We start from the raw sequence: 23,977 nt of genomic DNA on the forward strand, positions 1-23,977 counted from the left end.
AAGTTCTTAAATGTCATCTACTTGGGACAAATCACTCACTTTTATAGATTGAGAACAGAGAGCCTGAGACAGGTATTCTGCCTGCCAGTCCAACCTTACCACCACCACCCCACACAGCATAACCACACCTCAAAAATGTAGGCCCCATTCCTTCCACATAGGATCAAAAACTCTCCTACCCAAACGCAGGTCAAAACACACATCTGTAAGGATCCTCTCAAATGTGCTAAAGTGTACACAGCGTTCAGACCTGAATTTCTTACCTTTGTGCTGTTCTTAAAACATGGAATGTGTAGAGGTGCCTGGGTGGTTCAGTAGGTTAGGCATCTGACTTTGATTTTGGCTCAGGTCGTGATCTCAGAGTCATGAGATTGAGCTTTGCACACTCAGCTGGGAGTCAACCTGAGATTCTCTCCCTCCCCCTCTGCCCCTACCCTTTCTCTCTAAAAATGAATAAATAAATAAAGTATTTTTAAAAAAATATGGAATGTGTAAACCTTTTCGGTCATTTACACCCCAGTGTAAAGGAAATTATGAGATTATTAGTAGGAGAAGGGATTGTCACAGAAGAAAGAGATAAGGGAACTGGTAAAGGTTGCTCTGTGGAAGCTGAACAAAGGAAGTGGGGAGGGACTCCAGGTAAACATTACTGGGGTCACCCGGCTGGTCCTGCTCCTGCACTCAGATCAAGTTATTCTCTAGGTGCCAGGAGGCCTGTGAAGTCATGCTTCCCAAGGGGTCACCTGGCTCCAGTTCTGAATTCATGGCCCTAGGAGCTGGGCCTGGGGTTTCCTGTCTCATAGGCAACCTCCCTTGGAGCCTCCACATACTAGAAATGTCACTTGTGGCTTGTGGGCTTCCCTCTCAAGGGTCACCAGATGAGCATCAGCCAAAGGCCAGGAGCTACCCATTGCTCAGAGTTTGTCCATCCAACCAGTGGCACTCACCCCACAGTTCCTGACACTTGTCAGATGACTGGGTGCCTTCAGGCCAAAGCTAAAGGGCCTCTGGGCCCGGCTCTGAGCTCAGACAACACTCGCCAAGGCCATCATCCCACTGGCCCCTTCTTCACCGTCATCCTGCATTATCTGTGTGTTGCTTCTTCTTCAGCTTGGATACAGGGCAGCTCCAGTGGCTCCCTCACCTTCCTGAGCACCTCTCAGCAGCTCCCGCGTGAGCACACTAAGACCTGGCACACAGGGCCTGGGCCCAAGGGGGTGCTGCAGGGACCCCTAGCCCCTGCCTCCTTGGAAATCTCCTCAGGGTTCCCACACCATCCCCCTCACCGTGTGTTTGCAAAAGACAAAGGGCTGATCCCACCAGACTGTTATCAAAGTTAGCACACCCAGTCTCATTCCTGAAGGTCTGTTGCCTACAACCTGGGATTTATACCAGATGAAATTCATAATTCCTTTTTATGGGGACTCGACCCATCCTTTTTCTCTGCCATGATTTGCACATCATGGAGGCTTTCTCAAATTATTGCCAGGGTTTGGAGAAGAACAAGGGACCCCAAATAGCCTGTGGTCATCAGTATGTGTTAGGAAGATCTGGGCAGGGGGAGATCCCATCCTGCACACGTGGCACCCACCGCATGCCTCCTGAAGGCTCCTCCTCCAGTTCTTGGGGCTCAGGCTGCTTAGGGCAAGGCTCCCCGGGGGAGTGGCAATAGGGCTGTGGCCCTGCATCCTGGAGAGTGGCTTGGCTTAGCTATAAGGCAGCTTAGTGAAATCCTTATTTTCCTGGTTCAAACCAGCCAGCCTGACGCCCCAGCTTCTGTCAGCCTGCTCCTTTCCAGGCTATGACTTTTATGAAAGACTGCATCCCCGATCATCTCCTCTTGTTCTACCCTGGCTAACTGTCTTACGACTCCCAGCCTTTGGTGAGCCACACCGAGAAGGCAAGAGGATGGCGCCAGGGAGCATGGGGCAGGCTGGAGTTACCGCCTGCAGTCCCACAGCAAGGCACAGGGGTCAGCGGCAGCTATGGCTGATGCATGATCCTCAAGCTCAGCCCTTGAAGATGTGCAGGCAACCAAGCTCCTGCACAGGACTGGACAGGAGGAGCCCTTTAGGACCAGACAAGAAAGAGTTTTGTTTTCTGAGCATTCACTCATGGCTCAGCCCATGTGAGGGCTGTTCACTGAGGTGTCTCGGCCAGGTGGTAGATTTCTCCTGTTGTCCTGTAACTTGGCTTGAAGCGGAAGATGACCCATGTCACCTGGCGCCCTGATAACAGAGAACAAATTCCAGCAAAAAGTGCCCATGCCTGGGCTGGCCATTCCCGTGCCCAGCAGGCAGCTCCCTGCCATCTGGCTACCTTAGAGAGACCACAGCCGCTCTGCTCCTCGCCCACCTGGCTTCAGCTGCTGCCCAACCCCAGTGACAGGGACAGCGTGGCCAACACTGGGCACAGACCTGCCTCTGATTTACCTGTTCTCCTGCTCTGGGGACTGGGAACCAGATCCCCTAATGCTGTTGTGCCCTAGTTTTGCACAGAGTTGATGCCCTGTCCCTTGAGGTAAGCAAGCTTCTAACCTTATTTGCAAATATTGAAAACTACAAAGCTGAAATGCATTTGTGGCATTCAGAACACTAACATTTTTCAGGGGACTTCAGTAAAGATTTCCTATGGCATTAAGAGTAAAATACAAGTACTGGATAGATGAGAATTTCAGGGGAAAATGTATATACATGTTCATTATTAGAATATTCTTATTAGAATAAGAGACCATCATGATGGTTATGAAGAGGTGTTCCAGAAAAGGATCACGCATAGGACCCGGCAGCAAGTGACCTGTCACAATTTCACCATGTTTCTCAAAAGGGGATTTTAAAAGTGTAGTAGCTTGGGATACTCCTACACATCTGAGCACTTTATTTGTTGGTTTATTTACACAATGACTTATTTCCAGTGTGTGATCCGAGGATACATGTGATACGATGTAAAAGTATAGAGAAGTACATGGGAAGTCAGAGACTGCACATTTAGAATGGGAGGGAAAATCTGGCAAGCAGATATATGGATCATAGGGTTACTTGGATAATAGATGTGAGCCACTAATTAAGAATGGATGATTGCTAAACCTTCTCCTCATCACTGGTGTTGGTGATATTAATCGACACATGCATAAACAAGGTGCTGGCTTCATGTAGGGTAAGACATGCTCCTGCCTTCAAGATGCTCAGGGGCTTGGGACAAGCAAAAAGGATTTCTCCTTTGGGTCCTTGTCCAAATTGAATTCTGTCACAGGTTATTGGAGAAAAGAAGGCTGGGATCAGCAATGTGAGTCCACATAAGAATCCTAGTGGGGACTCACAGTCTACCTGCTGATCCGTGCACATTGACGTCTGTTGGACCAGTAGCCCCATTTCTCCCTGGCTCAGGTCTGGCTGTGCAGTCCCTCTTGGGGAGGACCTGACCAGGTCTCCACAGAGCAGCACCCCTAAACTGCCCCTAACCAATGTGCCCTCATTTGTAAAATGCTCAGCATGGGCAGCATATCTCATGGTTGGAGCGGTGCCTACTGTAATGTCTAAGAGCAACGTACTAGTATATCTGCATGGATTTATCTGATGAATTACCTTAAAAACTAACCCGGAAGAAAGGTTCAGTGTCTAAGGAGGGAAGAAGCTTGAAACAAGGGCCAGATCTTCACACACCGAGGTTTTGGGATTTCCAGCAGCAGTCCCTGCTTGGCACCTCAGTGAAGGAAACACCGAAGACCAGGAAGGGGGTTGGGGAACTGCAGGAAATTTTCACAGCTCACCATTTGGCTAACGTTGGTGCACTGATGGCTAGGCTCTCTGTCTACATCAATTTTTGTGCTCACTTAAGCAAAGTTAATACTAGCCCATTTTGAATTCATGCGTTTGACTTGCTTTTCCCAAGTAAAGAACCCTGGATTGGGTTTGGCCCCATCTCTAGGCAATTTTGGAAAGAAACAAATTGAATTTCAGCACTAGAGCCTCATCCTGGATTTCCCTGGGGGGCTTCTCACCCAGAAATACCCAGAGATCTCATATTGTCCACAGGATAGTCAGTCTTTGCCCATAATAGACCTCAATGGGGTTCACTTATCTTTTAGCCTATCTCAATACTAATCAATTAGCTAAATGTGACTGCCAATCTTTATTTACAAAATAATACAAGGGTGGTGGCTAGTCATTTAATCATCTGCCTTTGGCTCAGGTCATGCTCCAGGGTCCTGGGATTGAGTCCCACATTAGGTTCCCTGTTCCTTGGGACAGGGATGGAGGGTGCCCCTCTTCCCTGTCCCTCTGCTTTCCGCTCCCCCCGACTCAGGCATGTGCTCCTGCTCTCTCTCTCTCTCAAATAAATAAATAAACAAAATCTTAAATAATAATAATACAAAAATTAAATTAAATACTACAGAAAACAAAATTTAAATTTAAAAATTAAAATACAGAAAAAATTATGCCTAGAGCCAACTCCCTACTTTTCTAGCTAATATTATTTTAGACAGAATTTAATGTTACTCTTTTCTAGTATCAAATTCCTCAATTCTTTTTCTCTTCTATTCTTTTTATTTGGGGGGGGGGAGTCAAATTTTGATGGAGAACGAGTTCTAATGCCAGCTCTGTTCCCAGAGTCTGTTGCCTCAAGGCCTCTTGACACCAGGCTCTTGTCGGGAATGTTTGTTTGTCTTTGGGTCTCACTCCAACAGACCAGGGGGCAGTGAGCATAGAGCCAGAAACCAGGCTTTCTCATCAGAAAGAACTAGCTCAAATTCCAGCACAACTACCCAGTTACTGTCTCGATGCTCTCATTTGCAAAAAGAGGTTCATACACCTGCTCCATATGCATTTTATAAGGATTAAATAAAATAATAAATGTGAGAAGCTTGGTGGGGTGCCGACATACAGCAACGAAGATGGTCATCCTCACCACCAACCTCACATTGTCCTCCTTATCATCATTTTGTGATCATCACTAATTCCCACAACTCATTCAAGAACAAGCCACATATTTCCTTTAAATCTCTGCTCACCAGTGGAGGGCTGGCCCTGTGGAAGGGCAGTGGGACCTGGATCCATTCCGGCTCTCGGCCCTGGTTCTGCCATCTTGGATGGCCTGCTTGACCTCTCCAGGCCCCATTACCTTGTCTGTCCAGTGGGATGACAGCCACTTCCTCACGGGGCTGCTGGGAGGGCTAGCATTAGGGTGTGTACAATGGGTCTAAGTTCATTAAAGATTGGTTTATCCCAGCCTTCATCATTTCTTCTTTCCCTGTGACACAATATTAGAAGAAATCACATCAAAATGAGATATCACACATAAACCTAAAAACCTTGTAATGGCGTAGGCAAAATATTTAGTCTCATTTCATCAGGCCCTATTCTCTTTAGGCTCTGCTAGCTCACAATGGGTATTAATCACTTAATCATACGAGCTAATTTATACTCATCTGTTAATCAGTTAATGGCACTTCCATAAGCATTTACATAATGTTTTTAGCTAGAATAAATGTAATCTCCCTCAGGCTTTTAGGAAGTGCCTCTGTGGTAAACCTATCCTGCCCGGTGATGGGGACCACCTTTGTATGGCTCTTCTTTCAGGATCACCCAACAGCAGCCTACCTTGCCTGTGCCCGAGCCTGCCACTGAGTCTGCTGGACTTGACAAGATCCCCCATGTCTTTGCACAGATCTGTCTAAAGGCTTACCCCTCTGATGGCTGGGTTTCTTCACACCCCCAGGTACACAGTACAATCCACGCCTCTCCTGCCGAGGTTAATGCACAGCTGGACTTGTGTTCTATTAGTGAGCTGGGGCTGGATAAGGAGACAGCAAGAAGGAAGGACACTGGTATCTGGAAACCTGGCCACTTCTGTACCTAATAAATGCAAACTGGAACAGGGTGACACTGGGACCATTGGCATAAACCAGGATAGATGGTCACTCTTGCAAGGAGTCTGTGTTCCTTGTAGAACAACCCTGACAATCAAAGTTGAATGATTTATTGCCACTGCACATTACGACTGAAACATTAGAGAAAATGTCTCCCCAGGATCCAGGGTGCCCACCATTGCACTGTGTGATTGTAGAGATAAGTCACTATACCTGCAACTCGGTGGCAGCTCAACTGTGGTCAGTCACTGGGGAAGCAATATTAACCCTTTCAATGAAAGAGGCTGGCTCAGCTCATTATCCAACCACCTCAGTTTCTAGACAACAGTTTTGGAAACAAGCCATCTCATGTTTTGAAGGTGGAGAGTGAATGGAATTTAAAGGAAGGCAGGTCAAAGACTGACAGGGAGGGCAGAGAGTGATTGACAAGGACTAGGGGTGAACCTTGAAGAGGTCAAGTGATTTTGCTTCTATTAAAACATAAACTACATATTAGTTGGAATTAGGCATTTGGCTACAGCCCACATTTGGAAAAAGCATCAGCCCGAGCAGCACAGCACCCAAAGCACATCTCTGTGAGTGAAGTTCATGTGAGGTGACTCAGCAAATGCTGTAAAATGGGTTGGATTGGGAAAACCAAGGACTTCTGCTTCTAGGTCAGCTCCTGAAGGCTTAATCCAGTTTCATTTCATCCTTAGATTTGCTGCTGCTGCTGCCACTGGGGCCACCAGTGATCCAAGGGCCTGGGATGGTCTCCAGTTGTCTCCTAGCACACTGGCTTGGGGAGTAGGCTCTGAGTCCAAGGATGGACATCTCTGCGGCTAGCCATCTGGTTAATGTTCATCACGCTAGTGTGGGATGCAGACAGGGAACAGACTTAGGACAGAATCAATAATCTGGCAAAGAGGAGGAAGTTCACAGTTTCACAGATGAGTTCCTTAGCATTAATTAATTTATTCATTAATTCAGTAATAATTTATTAAGGGCACATTACATGGCAAGCAATGTGAAAGGCTTGGTTGGAAGACAGCGAGGGAACGTACTATTATCAAGATGTATAAAGATATACCTCAGTATGAGGCCCATACTGAAGGAGCAAGACAACCACATAGACATAATTACAATGCAACCTTAATAAATAACTGTTTTTGTAGATGTGTACAGAGTATTATAGGACTATAAAGGAATATGCAATTATCTGAGGAATTCCATTAAGGCTTCACAGAGGAAACAGTATCAGGGCTGAGCTTGAGAGGCGACAGAGTTTCTAAAGGAATGGGGTAAAAGAGAAGGTAACAGACTTTAAAATTAGGCAGACCTACACTCTAGCCCTCCATCTAATTGTGTAACACTGGCTTTATTATTCAGCCTTAGAAGGCCTCTGTTTCTCCATCTGCAAGATGGAAATAATCAGCCTAGCTGGCAGTATTTTATAAGAATTAGAACTCATCTACATTAAAAGAAGTGGTGGCTTTATTACATTCACCAGCTGGGTCTGTGAAGGAGGGCATTTTAGATAGAGATGCCCTGTGCATAAAAACAGAGGTTCGTGGCAAGAAACAGTAGGTTTTGCAGACAAAAAAGTAGTCTACCACATTGGGAAAGTAGGCCATGAGAGGAGGGAGTATTAGATGAGGCTGGACAGTGATTGGGGTTAGTTCATAACAGGTCAGTACTGTCCCCGGTGAAGGGGAGCCAGCGCCATTCGGGCTTACCCACGATCGTTCTGCCCAAGGGCTCTCTGCAAGTCTGCTTCATGAGTGGTTTCAGCCCAGCCTTCTTGGTTCTTCCTCCTCCCGGGGCCTTCTCTGCCCGTCATCCTCTGACGGTCCCCACACCGTTCCCACGGTTCTATCCTCAGCGTCACCATATGCCATCCCTCCTGATTCTTTAGCAGCCACGTCTGTTTAGAGCTATATTGAAAGTCACTTCTATCATTCCTCCTGCAGGTGCATTCTGTGCTAAGAATACCCAGCAACAAAAATCCAAACATGCAAACAAAGAAATGGCAGAGAGAACTGGATGACACAGAGACTTCATTGCCCTCTAGACTTTGCTTTCTTCAAGAGTTAGAAAGAGTAATGTTACCAGCTTCATAGGATTAAATGAGATAATTTCATGAAGTGCAAAGTAAATGCGTGTTAGGTAGCTGCTATTACTATGATTGCTATTAATTTCATAAAATAGGTTACCATTCAACACATTTGAGAGCTGACTATGTGCAGAGAATCAAAAAATTCCTTTACAGACACATAATCCGCCTACAACTTTTTGGGCAGACATGTTCTGCAGAGAAGAAAGCACAAGCATATGGGAGCAGTGCAATTTAATCATCACCTAATTAGCCAAACTATTTAAAATAGGCCTCACAATGATGATGAAAACATTCTCACTTCTGAATCCCGGAAGCTGTGTCTTCCCGTGATTCTTTCCCTGGAAAACTGTGAGTGGAGAGACTCTTGGCTCTGTGTGGACGCTTCCTCTCCATCACATTCAGACCTCGCTGATTCCAGTCATTTCCTTTCTTTGTCATTAGAGGAGGCCAGGATGGTTTCTGCCATCTTTCCTCATTTTCTTCATTTCCCCTAGTGGTGATTGTGCTTTGTATGGACGGATGTGCCTGACAGAGCAATAACGAGAGCTAATATTTGTTAAGACTTACTACATGGCAGAGGTCATTTGAGCATTTCACCTTCAATCTTTTCATAGCCCTAAGAGATGAACACCGTCGGTACCTCTACTTGCTTGGAGAAGCTGAAGCTCTGAAGGGCTAAATAACCTGCCCAAAGTCTCTCAGCTGGTAGGTAGTACAGCCAAGATCCACCTCCAGGCAGTCTGCTTCCAGCTTCCCTAAGAGTTGAAAAGCTGGAGAAATCTTGGGGCTGAGAAGAGGCAGTTGCTATGAGCGAACCCAGTTCTTAACTCTTGTCTCCAAGTGAACCCAAAGCTTCTCTTATAGAGTCTAGTGCAGCCGTATTTTCAGATCATCCAATAATACAATCATGGACACCCATGACAGGTAAATAAATGTTCAATAAAAGGTTTCTCTGAACAGCTAATTATAAAAATTTGGTATGATAGAAAAGCCCAGAGAAAGTTCAAACAGAGTAAGAGGCCACAATCTCCCAAGGAGAATCAATCAGAAAGGAAAACTACTGTAAATACGAAGAAACCCCACAAACCGAGGCCAAAGCATGAGACACACGGCAGGCAAGTTCTAGAGAGGATTAAAGCATTTGACAGACGATTGGACTAGATGATTTTTAAAGATCCTTCTAAACCCAGAGATGTCATTATCTGATCTGTAACGTAATTGTATAAGTTCCTAGTGTTCATGTTTTCAGTTGCATGGACTAATTCACAGCAGATCAGCACGGTATTTTGCTTCCATTTGTCTCCAAACATCCAAATTCCACAGGACATCCTAAACCCCACGTGTTGGCGCCACTGACCCCTTCTTTCCATGTGTCTTATCTCTGTTAATGGTTTCACCATTACCAGTGACCTCGACCTGGTGCTCAGAGTCCTCCGCAGCTGCTCCTATACCCTCAGACTCCACACCCAACTGGTCAACAAGCATGGTGAGCAACTAGCCCTCCTCTCCAACCCCACTGCTGCCCTGTTGGTGAAAGTAAATCGTACTACAGTACCTACTGTGGGCTAAAGACACAAAGATGAAAATCACAGTCCTCCTCTTCCAAGAGCAAGTAGGCACATAAACATAACTCAAGATCCTGCCAAGAGGCATACAGGGAACAAACGATGCCCGGATCTATATGGATTGAGCATCTCGTTACCTCACCTGGTCACAAAAGCCTCCTAATCTACATGCCTTCTCTATTGTACCTTCATCCCGTTCATTACCCACACTGCCACCCAAACAGTCCCCTCTTTCTGTGTCACTTAGTGCCCCGAAACGTTGAGTGGCCACACTTGTCCATGGGGAGGTCCACGTGAAGAGCAGATTTCTGTGTCATGGCATAGACAACCTGTGGTACGAGTGACAGGTACTTATAAGCTCGTTCAGAGCCTTCTCCAGAGTAAGAAGAGAAACATGGAAATGGGACCCCGGGGTAATGGTGGTATGATACGATTGGCCAAAGGCCTAATATGAAGATACCAGGAAAGAGAAAGAAGATAGGGAAGACAGTGTAACAAGAAGTTGGAAACAGTCAGTGTCAACGAAATTTAAGGGAGAAGAGAACAGAAGACCAGCTACTGATTGCTTACTGGTTTTTGAAAGCTAAACTTTTCTGATGATTGGATTAGGAATCGGGCTTCGTTAGTTTGCAATTTGAATATGAGGTGTAAGAAGGACAGCAAGGATCCTTGTATTCCCTTTTAACAAGGTTGGGAGTGAAAAGGATGCATTTAAAGCATTCTGTCTTATAGCCAATTTATTCAAGCCCAACACCCTGGTTCTAAATGTTGAGAGCAGACACCGTCTTGTTTCTCTTTATGTCCTAATGCCATAGTAACCAGCAGAGTGTTCAATGCATGTTTGTTTGTTTAGGACAATGGTAATTTTTCTGTAATTAATTCTTCTAAAATATTTGAGGGTGCTTGGAAACGGTTGCTTCCACCAATGATCTCAAATACTGTTCATCAGGGTTTTTTTTGTTCTGTTGCTTTGCATTCTCTCTAGAGAAACAGCTAGCTGAGTAGGCAAAGATAAACTTTCAGAGATCACATTTGAGTAATCACAAATTCTGAACTTATAAGGGCCCCAAATAAGATTTATGTTTGTAATTTTGGCAGTCTCTGAACTTGCCATATAAGTCAACAAGGAAACAGGATTTGCATTGCTGCCGCTGCCACAAAACAATTTATAAACTTCTTACATGTAAAGCAAATTTCCACCAGTATGCTGCATTGGGTCAGATAGTAGAACACACTTTACATTTCATCCTGTTTCCTAGATGAACAGTGCCTCATATGAATTGTTCTCTTTTTATCTTTTAATTTTTTATTTTATAGATTTTACTTATTTATTTGACACAAAGAGAGAAAGAGCACGAGCACAAGCAGAAGGAACAGCAGAGGGAGAGGGAGAAGCAGACTCCCTGATGAACAGGGAGCCCTACCCGGGGCTCGATCCCTGGACCCTGGGATCATGATCTGAGCCAAAAGGCAGATGCTTAACAGACCAAGCCATCCAGGCACCCCTAATTTTTCTCTTTTTAAAAACTGTCTTGACATACGGGTACTATGGTTCTGGTTCTTCTGAACACACTAGATCCTGAGCCACCCCATTGGCTCTGCACTCAAAGCCATTTACAACCTGTAGTGGTAACCTGATAGCATATGTGGTTTTTACACAGAAGGAAATAAATCATTTCTTATGAAATTATCAAAAGCTCCCCTCCAGTCATCCTGAGAGCAACTCTTCAGCTATGCTCTCTGAGGTTAGCCCCAGAATATTCTGGAAGTCTATTTATTTATATTCCTGGCACTGGCCTCCTATGTCTGTGAAGTCTTTACCAAATCCAAGCGGGTGGAGCAGCACCAATTCTTCGTAGCTGGCCTGAACCTTGCCAAATTCTCCCAACACCTCCTAAGCCTTTTGCAAACGGAGGGCTCACCCAGCCTGCCCAGAGCCAAGGTCAATCAACCCTTATCTGCTCTGTTGAGAGCTGGCATCCCACGGCTCCTGGCTGAGCCTGCAGTGCCAGCCTGTTTAGCCATGGCCTGAGACACCAGGAGCGTGTGTGCGCAGACCCTTGGCACTGGTGTGCCTGCATCTCTCTGGGGCCTGGGGAAGTAGACAGAAAGCCCTCACTGAAACACTGGCTCAGCAGTCCCCATTATTCATGGGTGGAGAGAAAACAATGGCCCTGAAAGTAGGCATCACATGTCTTGATGGCAAACATGGAGAATAAGTGGGTTCCAACCTTTAGCGCCCTCCACCTTCTCCAGGCATTGGAGCTGGTCCTCAAACACCTCTGTGCCCCGATGATGTGGGATCTGAATACCTGGCCCAGAGTGTCAGCTTCCATGAAAGTTATGTTAACACAAATCTTTTATGTTACAAATATTGCCATCAAAAAATGAGTTAGCCACCCACCAAAAGCACCTCAGCACTCACACTCACAAGGCTAATTAAGTCAAACTCCTTCCTGAACCAAATAGCCTTGAGAAGTGTAAAGAGTGATATGATCCATGTTAATAGCCTCTTTTTTAAGGGGGTGCTGGATTTTTAATTGACATATTAAAAAGATAATTGCTTGAATCCACTATTTACCTAGAGAAGCTTAATCCTGCTTCTTCCCAGCCAAAGGCAATTTCTTCTCTTGTCCATCACAACAGGTACTGCGTCCAAGACATTGCCCAACTCAAATCCGGTAATGCCCTCCAAGTCCATCATAACCTTCCAAAATAAGCTTGTTCGTTTAAAATAGCCTTGTAAATAGCACTCACCAGCTCACACAGAGCAAACAATGATTTATACCTGAAAAAAGGGAAAACTGTCAGCATCTGGCTCATCCCAGTGGAAAGAGTGTTGTATTTACAGGCTACCGTTTTAGTAATCTTTAAAACATAAATTTGATCTTCTTTTTTGTTACAAGGATGACACATGAGACCTGGGGAAACTTAGAAATACTGCTAAGCAAAAAAATAAGTAAATAAAGCCAATAAATTAAGTGAACTATAATCCCATGGTGGAGACACAATCTCTGACATTTTGGTTTATACTCTCCCAGGTCTCTCTCTCTCTCTTTCTCAAGTGCATTGGCACAATGGGACCTTAATGCTCACAATCTTGATTTGTGAGGCCTTCATAGAAGATGAAATCCTGTGTCAAGAAATAACTACGGACACACTGGACACTTTTAGCCCCAGAGACCCAACAAGGCTCATGGAACACCAGGTCATGCTCCGTAGGTTCACACAAGAGCTTCATTGGGTTCTCGGCCACATTTTAATTCCATGTAGTAGCTCTCCTCTCTGGGCGGGAGCTGGGACCTGGGGAGCCAAGAGGACTTACTGTAAGTCAACATGTTTGTTGATCCTGGACCAGTGGCTAAGTCAGAGGCCAAGAAGCGCCTTGCAGGGCAGACAGACAAAGAGCAGGGAGATGGAGCTGGACCAGGGAAGGGCAGGCACCGTCTGCTTTCTTCATCCTCAGAGAGCACAGTGGTCAGCGTCCCCATGCTCCGCAGGGCTGGCTCTGGGTCTGTCAGAAGAGGCTACTCTCCCAGCAGGAGCGTTGTTTGTTTGGCATTTGACCAAAGGAATTAGGGCTCCTTTCAGAAACGTTTCATTGGGGCCCAGAATTTTAGCATACATTGTAGAGAAAGGAGGTCAATTTAAAGAAAGTTTAGATAAAACATCAACAGCACCAACAAAGCAGCCTCTTTAAGGGGCAGAGACGGGGGTGCGATGTTTCTAGGTCAGGGACACTGACCCCATTCCCATTCTAGGAAAGGGACACTGACCCCATTGAAATAGACAAAAAAAGCTCATCAAAGAAGCTCACCAAACCCAGCCAGTCACAAGCATGAAAGAGGTCCTCATGCCTCTGCAGTCTGGCTAAGAATCAAGGGCTCCATCAGCCTGGACACAATCAGTTCTGTTAATATGGGGGGGAGGGGGCGCTTAGGATTGCAGCAAATTCTTCTAAGCAGCCAACTTGCCTTAAATGATCTGCCAAAGCCTATCCAAGTGCTGTTTGCATCAGAGCTGGAAAATGTCAATAGGTTGGGGTGGGGGTGGAGGAGCGAGGAGGAGGGTGGAAATGGGACTCATGTCCCTGAGTCCTTGTGAATAGCAGAGTACGCTGTGTTTATCGCCCTGAGATGCTCAGTGTTACTGTTCCCACTTCACGGATGAGTCCAAGGGCAGAAGGAAAGTGGAAAGGGGTGGCCAAGGAGAGTTGCACAGAGAATCACATCACGTGCTGAGAAAACTGAGGTCCAGATCATATGACGGATTTGCCCAGGGTCCCACATGAAAGTGACAGAGCTGGTATTGGGAAGCCCTGCACGCAGGTGCCAGGACTCGGGTCCTTAACCTCCACGCGGTTCCGCTCTCAGTCCCCTTCATCGTGTTTCTTCTGCTATGCCTTTGCTTTTCCCCTTTTGAGAAGAAGAATAGAGTGTTATTATAGGTGATTATAATGAATGTGAAAGCTTGGCTTTTCATAGACTTAGACCTCATGCGGGAAGGAGTCAGAAGTCGGCACGGCGGTAAGGTTTTGTATTCCTCTGCTGTAGCTTAATTAAGGGAGCGCGTTGCACCATGATTACTTTAATACATTTAACATTTAATAATTATCCAACACTTAGCCAGCACTCCAAGAGACAGACGCATCCGGAGAACCAAGAGCGAAAAGGCAGGGAAGGGAAAGTGAGGAGTAGATAAGGCGTGAAGGACTTGCGGGGGAAGATGAGGCGGTGCGTTCCTCGTGAGGTTGCAAGTGCCCAAGCTCTGCAAGGAACGTAGGTCCCTTTCAAGCAAAAGAGCAGCACCCCCCTGGGCAGGCTGCCGGCCTCCGAGCACCCTGGGGGAGCCCTGTCCGCAGGACACAGATTCCGCTTGCGGTTTTCCAAGGGTGGGACCCATGGCCCTGGGCCATCTGTGCTCTCCGCTGGACCCCAGCGGGTTTGACGGTGACAGCTGAGGGGGGCTAGGATTGCAGCCCTGGGCTCGCTGGAACAAAGCAGCTGCTGCGGCTCCTTTGCTCGCTGGCCTGCTCTCCACTAGCCAGTGGGACATTACGGTCTTTGTTATTCACGCAGCAGTTGGAATCTCTGTCCTTGTAAGGAAGGAAGCCGCAGGGTAATCCAGCCCTGGCTGTGCCACTGACGAGTGACTCACTCATTTCTGCCACGTGAACTGTGGATGAACCCGGGCCGCGGTGGCTCGGGCCCTTCCTCGGACGTGGTCTACAGCCTGCACTTGATTAAACTTAATGGATTCCTGAGGAATATGTGCACTCTATATATTAAGTCAAATTAAGCCCTATGCACCATAAACCATGCTTTTTGTTTGTTTTGATAACATCAGAGAGTAGGAAGGAAAGAAAAAGTGCAGGTTTAGGAAAAAGAGCAAGAGCTCAGCCACATTATTTTGCCCCAAAGGGAATCCAAGCCAGTGCTTGTCCCCGGGGTGGGGGTGGGGTCTGAAAGGGGGGGTCAATCCTGTGGGCCTCTTGGCCCGGGAAAGGCTGAGGGCTCACATGGAGTGGGGCACGGTGCTTGCATGGGGGAAGCGCTGGATTCCATCCCTGCTCTACTGCTAACCAGCCACGTGACCCTGGGCAGCCAACTGATGCCTCCTGCTCGCAGCTTCTTCCTTTGAGGAGTGGCCCGTCCCTGCTTCAGAGTTGGCGTGAGGATAGCCTAAGGGAAGGGTTTAGCGCAGCGCCACAGTGCACTGCAAACATCGATACACGTATATATACATGCACGTAGGTCTGTGTATGTATACCTCTGCGTGCATACATGTGAGCATGTACATGCATGTATCTGGCTACTTAGATATATATACCTACATGTGGCCTGTATAGATATAGACCCAGATATGTACAATGTATATATGGGCCATATAGCTAGAGCTATGCACTTACACATACCTAAAGTATGCATATGCTGATTTGGGCCAGGAGGTAGCAGGGAGCCTAGGCAGGGTCGGCAGATGGGACGATGTGCAGGGGGCGGGGGAGCTGCTGTTGGTAGAGGAGGGGTGTGACCCCAAGCCCCACACCTACCTGGACCATGAATAGAGACCCTCATCACCGCTATAGTGGTAAGAAGCCGACGTTTATCAGGTGGCCCCTTATCAGAGAAGTGATGTCCTTTCATGTTGTTTTTGCTGTTTCTAAAAACAGAAAGCAGAGGCCAGAACCGTTGCCAAGATCATTCAGGGAGACTCCTTTGGGAACCAGTAGCTAACGCACCATAGATGATGCCCTCTGGCAGGAGGGGAGAAGAAAGGCTCAAAGGACGTAGGTGCAGCATCTGAGAGAGAGGGTGGTCGGTGGTCTTGGGGGCCCAGGGCCAGTGGTCAGCTGAGGACAGATGCCTACCCACCTGGGCCTTGCATCCCTGGCTCCAGAGTGACGTTCCCAGACCCTCGGGAGGGAAGCAACTCGAGCCTAAGCTGGTAAAGGAAGGAAGAGCAAGTTTTTCCCAGCAAATCATCACTCTGTCCCCACTGAGCCACCAGCAGCCTCGTCCCACAACCCAGCATGTGGTATGATTCTGTGTGCAACTCCCTTTGTCCACCACTTTCCACTTTCCTTCTGCCCTTATCTTGGTTTGCCACCTGGAAAGGAGGCTCCAGAAGCACAGTGCCTGGTAAGGAGGGATACAAGGAGCTCTGGTGGCTCCTCTGCTCTAGCTTTGGAAGTGACTGAGGATCCCCTAGCTCCCTCGAACCTCAGTGTCCTCATTTGAGCTTGAGGACAAGTACCAGCTCTGTGAGGATCCAGGGAGGTCATGTGGTGGTGGGGAGCGGGGGGCATGGTGTTTGGAAACTAATATAACATTGCACATGGATAGCTTCCTCTGAGATTTGCACACCACAGGACTTTGGCAGGTTGGCTTATATGTTTGCCACCACTGCTAGAGCCACATCAAAACACACACACTACCTGGGGTGTCTAGGTGGTGCAGTTGGTTGTGCACCCAAGTCTTGGTTTTGGTTCTGGTCATGATCTCAGGCTCATGGGATCGAGCCCTAAGTCGGGCTCTATACTCAGAGTGGGTCTGCTTAAGACTCTCTCTCTCCCTCCCTATCCCTCCTGCTTGTGCTCTCTCTCTCTCTCTCTGTGTGTGTGTCTCTAAAAGAAATAAATCTTAAAACACACACACATAAAACCTGCATCCTATGGACTGAATTGTGCCTCCCCAGAATTTATATCTTGAAGTCTTAATCCCCAAAATGATGTTTTTGAACAATGGGACTTTGGGAGGTGACTAGGTTTCCATGGAGTCGTGAGGGTGGGGCCCTCATGATGGAATTAGTGTCCTTCCATGAAGAGAACCCAGAGTCTGTTTCTCTCTCTCCACTAGGTGAGGATACAGGGAGAAGGCTGCTATCTGTAAGCAAGGAAGAGGGTTCTCACCAGATCCCGACTGTGTTCCCAGTTTGACCTTGGACTTCCAGCTTCTGGAACTGTGAGAATACATACTTGCACTGTGTCAACCACCCAGTCTGTGGCATTTTACTATACTTTCCCGAGCTGTCTGGGACCTGCCATATCTCATGCCTGTCACACTAACAGGTAAGGCCTGTCACTGCTCTCCCAAAAGACGGATGCCCAGGCTTGGGGCCATGACACCAGGGGATGAGGGGACCTAGTTAACACTCGATGAATGCTGAGCTTTTCAAAAAGTTTTCAAAAGCAATATGGTTTCACCTTGGTTTTTTAATTTGAATGATTCCAAAAAAGATGTTGGGTTTAAATGTGGGATGAATATTGGTGGAAAGAATGTACAATAATACATGTTCTTACATAATGTAAAAGTGCCTGCCACACAGTTCTCAGAGCATGTGGGCAGGTACAGGTGGGAGAGAAGTGTGGGGAGCAGCACAGAACGTCACAGCAGGAAACGGGAAACGATGGGCACACGGAGCCATAGATACATTCACATGCAGCCTCCTTCACATCCAGTTAACAGACATTTCACAGCAAAGACATTCATCTCCTTCTGGTCAATAGTTCTTAGCCAAATGATCAAAATAAAACAAATCACTCATCACAAGAAAAAAAAATGTAACTATGTGTGGCAATGGAGGTTAACTAGACTTCTTGTGGTGATCATTTCAGAATATATGCAAATACCAAATTATTACGCTGTGCACCAGACACTGAAATAATGTCATATGCCAATGACACCTCAACACACGAACACATACATACACACATGCACATGCATGCATACTTACACATACATACACACGTATGCATACATACACACATGCATATAAACCCATGCATGCATACACGAACACACATGCATACTTAAATCAAAGCCCTATTTCACATCCATAAGCTTTTCCTCCTTTTCTTTGCTTTCCAATCACAAAGTCTGGGACAACAGAGGAGGGTTAGAAGTCAGCCATCAACTCTTTCGGCTCCTTTTGCCAGCACCATGGCACTGAAATTCCTCCCGTGCCCCTCCCCGCCCATGGGCGGCCTTGACCTTGACCCTGCAGGAGAAACCTTTGGCAGGGGCAGTGGGGAGGCTCCAGGGTGGCTGGAATGAACCAAGGCACCCATCTCAGGAGACTGTGTAGCTATTGATTCTACCTGCCAAGTGTTTGGAGGGAGAGTGACCGCCTTCCCTGGGAGCCACACAAAGTGGTAACTGTAAGAGGTGCCTATCGGGCCACACCGATCGGCTCGGGGACTACAGTGTGAGCCTTTGTGAGCTGAGACAGAGTGCAGCACGGGTAGGGAGGAGCTGAGACACCGAGTCTTCCCAGCCTCAGGCTGGTGGGGAGAGCTCACTATAATAAGTGCTGTCTCTTTTCTCTTTATCTGTCCCACATTAGGTAATCTGCTGCGTTGAGATTCCTTGTCAATTAAAGAGAGGCCAGAGGGAGGATGCGAGAGGCAGAGTTGCGGTAGACAACACGTGAGATGTGGCGTCCCTTCACCGGTGCACTTGTCAGGCAGAGAAGGACGATCCCACCAAAAAACGAACAAGAGGAAGCACTTATTTCTTAACTTGTTCATCTCTCATTGTCAAGGGTTTCTGCCTTCTGAGGGGCATTCCCGGGTGAAACAGATGCTCTGAGTGAAGTATTCCCGACCAATCCAGCTTTGAGGAAGAAAGCCTGAGTTTCCATCTCTGATCTGGAACTTACGCCCTGGGCTCCCCAGGCAGACCTGATGCCCATCCTGTTGTTTTAGGCGGTGATGCACAGGAACAGGTCGGGAGGTGGGGTGGGGGCTGGATTGAGGGATTGTAGAATTAAAGGACCCCGAATGCTCAGTCTTGACAGAACACTCCCACGGGAGAGAGTGGCCCCAGCTAGCACACCTGAGCTGTCCTGACCTGTGGCTTCTGCAGAATCTCTTCTTGGCCCCACAGCCATGGCTCTCCACTTAGGTTGCCTCCGGGTCTCCTTCCCAGAGTGGGAACTCACTCTCCATGATCACTTACACTGGTCTGCCTTGCCTGGGGGTCCTAGTGTGATTTATCAGCCCCTCCAAATGTAGAACTCCTAGAAAGCAGGGACTATATCTTACACATTTTGGGGTTCCCCTGAAGTTCTGAGCTCAGTGCTCCGTATGTGGCTGACATTTGAAACATGCATTCCGTTGCACCTTTGCAATGGAGATATATTATACAGAGAGCTTCCCGCTGGTCTCCTGCCATCTTACACAAAACCACTGCACAGTGTAGTAAGACAGAGAACACTGAGGATTAGCTGACACGGGGTCTGGATTCCCCTAACTAGAGCCCAAGGGAAACAAGATCTTGGGCTTACTCCCAGCTTACGGTGCTAATGCTACAGTCGTAACACGCACAGTTAGGTGGAAGGAGCAAAGGGGGCAGGCCCAGTGCTGGGGAGCTGGGTTTGCCCTAAGGACCAGGAAGCAGAAGGCAAGGGGAAGGCGGCAACTCCAGGGTAGAGGCACATCTCTCCCTGGGGATGGGGATAGGACTGGGCCCAGGGAAGCATCCTTTCCATGAAAGGTAACTGCTGGTGCCCAGGTTGGGAGAAGGAGCCCGCCAGGAGGAGAAGCTCCAGCCCTGCTGGGGTCTGGAGCTCCCTGTGCCTTAACAAGGAAGGAAAGAGGCAGTGAGAGATGCTGACTCTGGGAAACATCATTCCTGCTGGAAATCTGCTAGTGCTGATGGTTTCCTGCCCCAGAGACAGGGAGGACCCCAACCAGCTATGCCTTGTCTGTGGGCCTTGGCGGTGAGGGCCTCAAGTTTGTGCAGGGCACAGGGACACAGGTCTCTGTGATTTCTTGTACCCCATGATGTCTCTGGGAGAGCAGGAAAACACCTGTCTCTCTGGCACAGCACAGCCCCCTCCTCCCCCTGCGCTGTGGAAGGGTTTCTGGGCAGCCTGGCATAGCACACAGAGGGCAGTGCCACCTGCCTGGAGGCCACAGTGAGAGTGACCACATGCAGCAGGAGGGCTCTCTTCCCAGCTCGAGGCAGAAATGCCTCCCCGGTGACCCCTCTGCCAGGGGAGGAATGCCGCCCTCCTGGAGATGATCTTGTTTCTTCTAACACCACACAAAGAGAAAGGGAAGGTATTTAAAGGGAAGGAGAAGGAGCAGGGATGCATTTTTGAGTGTCATTGATGGAAATTGGTTCTTGCGACCCTAATGGTTAGTCCTCATCCTGCATGTCCCCTTCCCGCGGCCACCCCCACTCACTGTCACTTCATTGCAAAGCAAAGTGTCTTCCCTCAGACTCATCAAGAACCTGAACAGCCAGGAACAGCTGAGGACCTGAAGTCTCATTAAAACTTTATGCTGCAGGGGATGCAATAATTTTCATCGAGTCTCTTAAAATCTAAAACTTGTGGGTGTGGTTTCCCTGTAAGGGGCAGGAGCCCTTCGGTGGGAGGTGTCGGTCCAGCCGTTAGATGCCAAAAAAAATAATGCCATGCACACCCGCCAGTCAGCTAACCTGGGAGAGCTCAGATAATGTGGGGAATCATTGGAATACTGAAGCAGGCCTGCAAGGAAAGGAAACAAATATTCCCGCATTCCCATTCCCCCTAAGTGTCACGCTCTCCCACAAAGAGCCTCTTGTAAACAGGGAGGTGGTGGCCAGAGGTTCTGTGGCCCTTGGTCCAGTTAAGCTAAATTCACGCAAGAGGACAGACGGTGTGGAGTGGAGCTGTTTGCTCGGAGTGGTGGCAGGAAGATGAGAGAAGGACTGCAAGGCTCACCTGCTGCCCAGGAGGCAGACCCTCTGCTGCACCCCTGTACCCCTGTACCCCTGCACCCCAGTGGGCTCCCACAGCCAGCCTACCTGTCCCCACCTCTGTCCCCAGGCACAAGTGTATCTGCCCGACCATGGCTGGGGAGGTCAGAGACACTGCCTTGTCCTGGCCTCCAAAGTAACGAACTTCGCACACAGAAATGGTTTCTCTTCTCCAAACTCCACTGCTGGATCCTCTCACCTTGCCCCCAGCACCACTGGGACAGCTGCTACTGCTCAGGCTGCTATGAGAGCTCAGGGCAGGGGGACAATGGCAAGTGTCTATGGACCAGGGACCGCAGAGCTTTATAGACAGAGAAAAGATGTAACGTTGCTAAAGATTAAGTGGAATCCCAAGCACTGAGTATGAGTGTGAAATCAGTAGCCTGCATCAAAAATGCATAAAGCCCCATGGCCCAAGCTTCTGAGCTTCCTAGGGTAGCCCTGACCTCAAGTATTCTGTCCCCATTAGTTACTAAAACATTCCAGGTGTTTGGATATTGAGGGGCACATAAACAGCATCTCTCAGGTTGACACTTGCTTCTGGAAGCCGCACAAAATCCTCTTTCAGACGGCATCCATTCTAATTCGAAACTGTGGCCTCATCACCAAGGGCAGGAAGAATGAACTTATATCTGGGGTGACCAAGCAAGTTCCCGAGAGGAAGAGGGAAATGGGATTGCCTGAGCCAGGGGTTGCAAATGATGGGCTTTCTCATGTGAGGCCAAGTCTGAGACACACAAGCCGAGAGCAGGCTTCCGAGGCCCTGTGGATGCCGAGGGGGTGGAGTGAAGGTGCTGGGGAGCTGGGCTGCCGGCAGGTAAAGGTGGGATGCAGGCTCCTAGCTGAAGGGTGGAGACTGGATGTTGTAGCATTAGCCAGATGGTGGTCTGGAAAACAATGTTCTACAGATGTGAGCAGATGGTCCGGGCTGGGGAAGGTGTGCTGGATGTCTCTCTTCTTCTCTGGCTCCCTCTGTCCCCTGGAAGGCTGAACTCTATGAACTGTATGGTTGACTCCTGGGCCCCTTGGCTTTGGGCTGGGTTCGGGTGATGTCAGGATTGACAGGTGACTGGAAGGCAGGAGGAGAGAGAGGCCCAGGTATTAACCTCCCTGGCTCCTCCCCTGCAGCAGCCAGTCGCCCTGGGGCGGTCTCAGCTCCTGTCAGGCAGTGCCTCCCCAACCCATACCTATGCCCACGTTCTCTGTCTCTTACCTCATCCCGTTTCCTCCGTTGCTAGTCCCTGGGTGCTCCATCATCCCCTTGTTGGTTTCCTTAATCTGTTCACACTTTTGCTAATAGTCTCCGCAATTACTCCTTTGAATGAGCCATCTGTTTCCTGCCAGGATCCCAGTCAAGTAAATTTGGGGGAAATGCTTGAAAATTTGCAATGCTTATTAACATCTTAAGGCTCCGAAAAGTCCTGCTGTAAAGAAACTCTTTAATTTTGTTTTTATCTGCAGAATCTTTTTTCCCCCATGGAATTCTTACTAATCCCTCCTCACAGAGGTTAAGAAAATGCTGCTATCAATGAATGGTCATTCGAGGGAGGGAGCAACATACACAAAGCAATGCTTCAAGAAAATTTGTTTGAGCCTTCAGAAGGGTGTATTGGGAAGAATGGAAACAGGGTGATCTGGAAGGAGCATTAGTAATACTCTCCACACGGTTTAGATCGTGAGAGTGGGAAGAAGGGAACACAAAAGCTGAGGTGTCCACAGTGTCCCTTACCTCCAGGCCCCTGAGCTGGGCTGCCACTCTCACCTTCAGTACGAAGAGCGCCTCTGTGAATGGTGAGCTCCCTGAGTCAGGGGCCTCATCCTCTTTGAGAATTCTTCTTGGGAACACCCGGAAAATACGATCTGCTGCCCCAAAAGTTGACAAAACCCAGGAGTAGAATGAAATCTGACCCTTAAACCTGGGCAGACCTTTTCCCTTGTGGTGTACAGGTCAAAAGTGGAAACTGTTTCAGTGAGAAATCTGTGGGTTTATATCATCATGATGACCTAATCAAAGTGACCAGAGTCAGGATGTTGAATTAGATGATTTGAAGGATAATTCAGAGGCCAGATGTGAGCCTGCTCTTTTCTCAAGAATCTCCATGATTGGGACTCCTGAGTGGCTCAGTGGTTGAGCGTCTGCCTTTGGCTCAGGGCCTGAGCCTGGGGTCCTGGGATCGAGTCCCACATTGGGCTCCCCATAGGGAGCCTGCTTCTCCCTCTGCCTATGTCTCTGCCTCTCTCTGTGTGTCTCTTATGAGTAAGCAAATAAAATCTTAAAAAAAAAAAAAAAAAAAAAAAGAATCGCCTTGGTCCAGGTCCTCAGTTTGTGAGGTTTTGTGTCAATAAAACTTTCACTGCATCCCCCAACGAAATTATTCAAAGAAGAAGAAACACTGCTCCATTCTCCTGACTTTCTATGAACTCTTAAACCAAGGTCAGCACAGAGGTCTCTCCTTCCCTCAGGGAGGCTGGATTGTGGCCTGTGAAGGTCCACACCCACTTCCATCACCCTGCATTCACATCGCTGCTGAATACTTTTACCCCAGTTGAATGCTTCCATGGGGGTCCAGAGAGGGAGTTGAGGACCCAGCTGTATACACAGGCCCGTTGTGAAGGTAGTAGAATCAATTCTCGGTCTTTTGCAGTGAGGTACAGAAGAACCTCAGGGAGGTCAGCAAAGATTCCCTGTCCAGATGCACAGCCTGCCTTCACAGAGAGTCCTTGATCAGGCTCAACGTGGAAGGAGCCCTTTCTAAGCCGCTTGGATTCAGTGGATGACAGCCTTCCTGGAGGAGAGAACATGGTTTTTCAAGAAATCTGATGACTGTCTCCAACACCCAGGGACCTCGGAGGGGAGGACTGGGGGAGCCAATTCCCTGTAGCTACAGTGAGCCTAGAACAAATAATCAAAATGATAGCCTTGGGTTCAATTTTGATTGAACCAAAGGAAATTCCTGGTATTTGTGGCAACATTCAGAGAGATTAATAATAATAATAATAATAATAATAGAAATAATAATGCAGATCTATCACTGGCAGTTGATTATAAGTCTATTTTGCCTATATTTCAATAGACAGCAGATCTTCTTAACTTTCCCATCAAGAAAGAAAATAGAAATCCCCAGTGATCTCCAGAATGGCTAAAATGAACAACTCAGGAAACAACAGATGTTGATGAGGATGTGGAGAAAGGGGACCCCTCTTG

The 23,977-nt window shown here is 47.8% G+C and overlaps 2 long non-coding RNA genes across 2 annotated transcripts in view; one reads left to right on the forward strand and one right to left on the reverse strand.

The window, feature by feature from the left end:
• The window catches only part of LOC119872677, a 42,301-nt gene extending 36,413 nt beyond the window's left edge, over positions 1-5,888 (reverse strand). Inside the window, exons 1-2 of the long non-coding RNA XR_005361663.1 lie at positions 5,686-5,888; positions 5,012-5,250 (exon numbers count right to left, since the gene is read on the reverse strand). This is a non-coding gene — a long non-coding RNA (uncharacterized LOC119872677). The remainder of the gene's footprint in view (positions 1-5,011; positions 5,251-5,685) is intronic.
• Positions 5,889-13,898: 8,010 nt separating this feature from the next.
• On the forward strand, positions 13,899-20,285 carry LOC111096699. The gene is made up of 3 exons (XR_005361664.1): positions 13,899-14,055; positions 16,885-17,096; positions 18,371-20,285. It is a non-coding gene; the product is annotated as an uncharacterized LOC111096699 (long non-coding RNA).
• Positions 20,286-23,977: the final 3,692 nt, after the last annotated feature.

The sequence above is a fragment of the Canis lupus genome, chromosome 7, assembly GCF_011100685.1.
Source record: "Canis lupus familiaris isolate Mischka breed German Shepherd chromosome 7, alternate assembly UU_Cfam_GSD_1.0, whole genome shotgun sequence".
In the NCBI taxonomy this organism is placed as follows: Eukaryota; Metazoa; Chordata; class Mammalia; order Carnivora; family Canidae; genus Canis; species Canis lupus.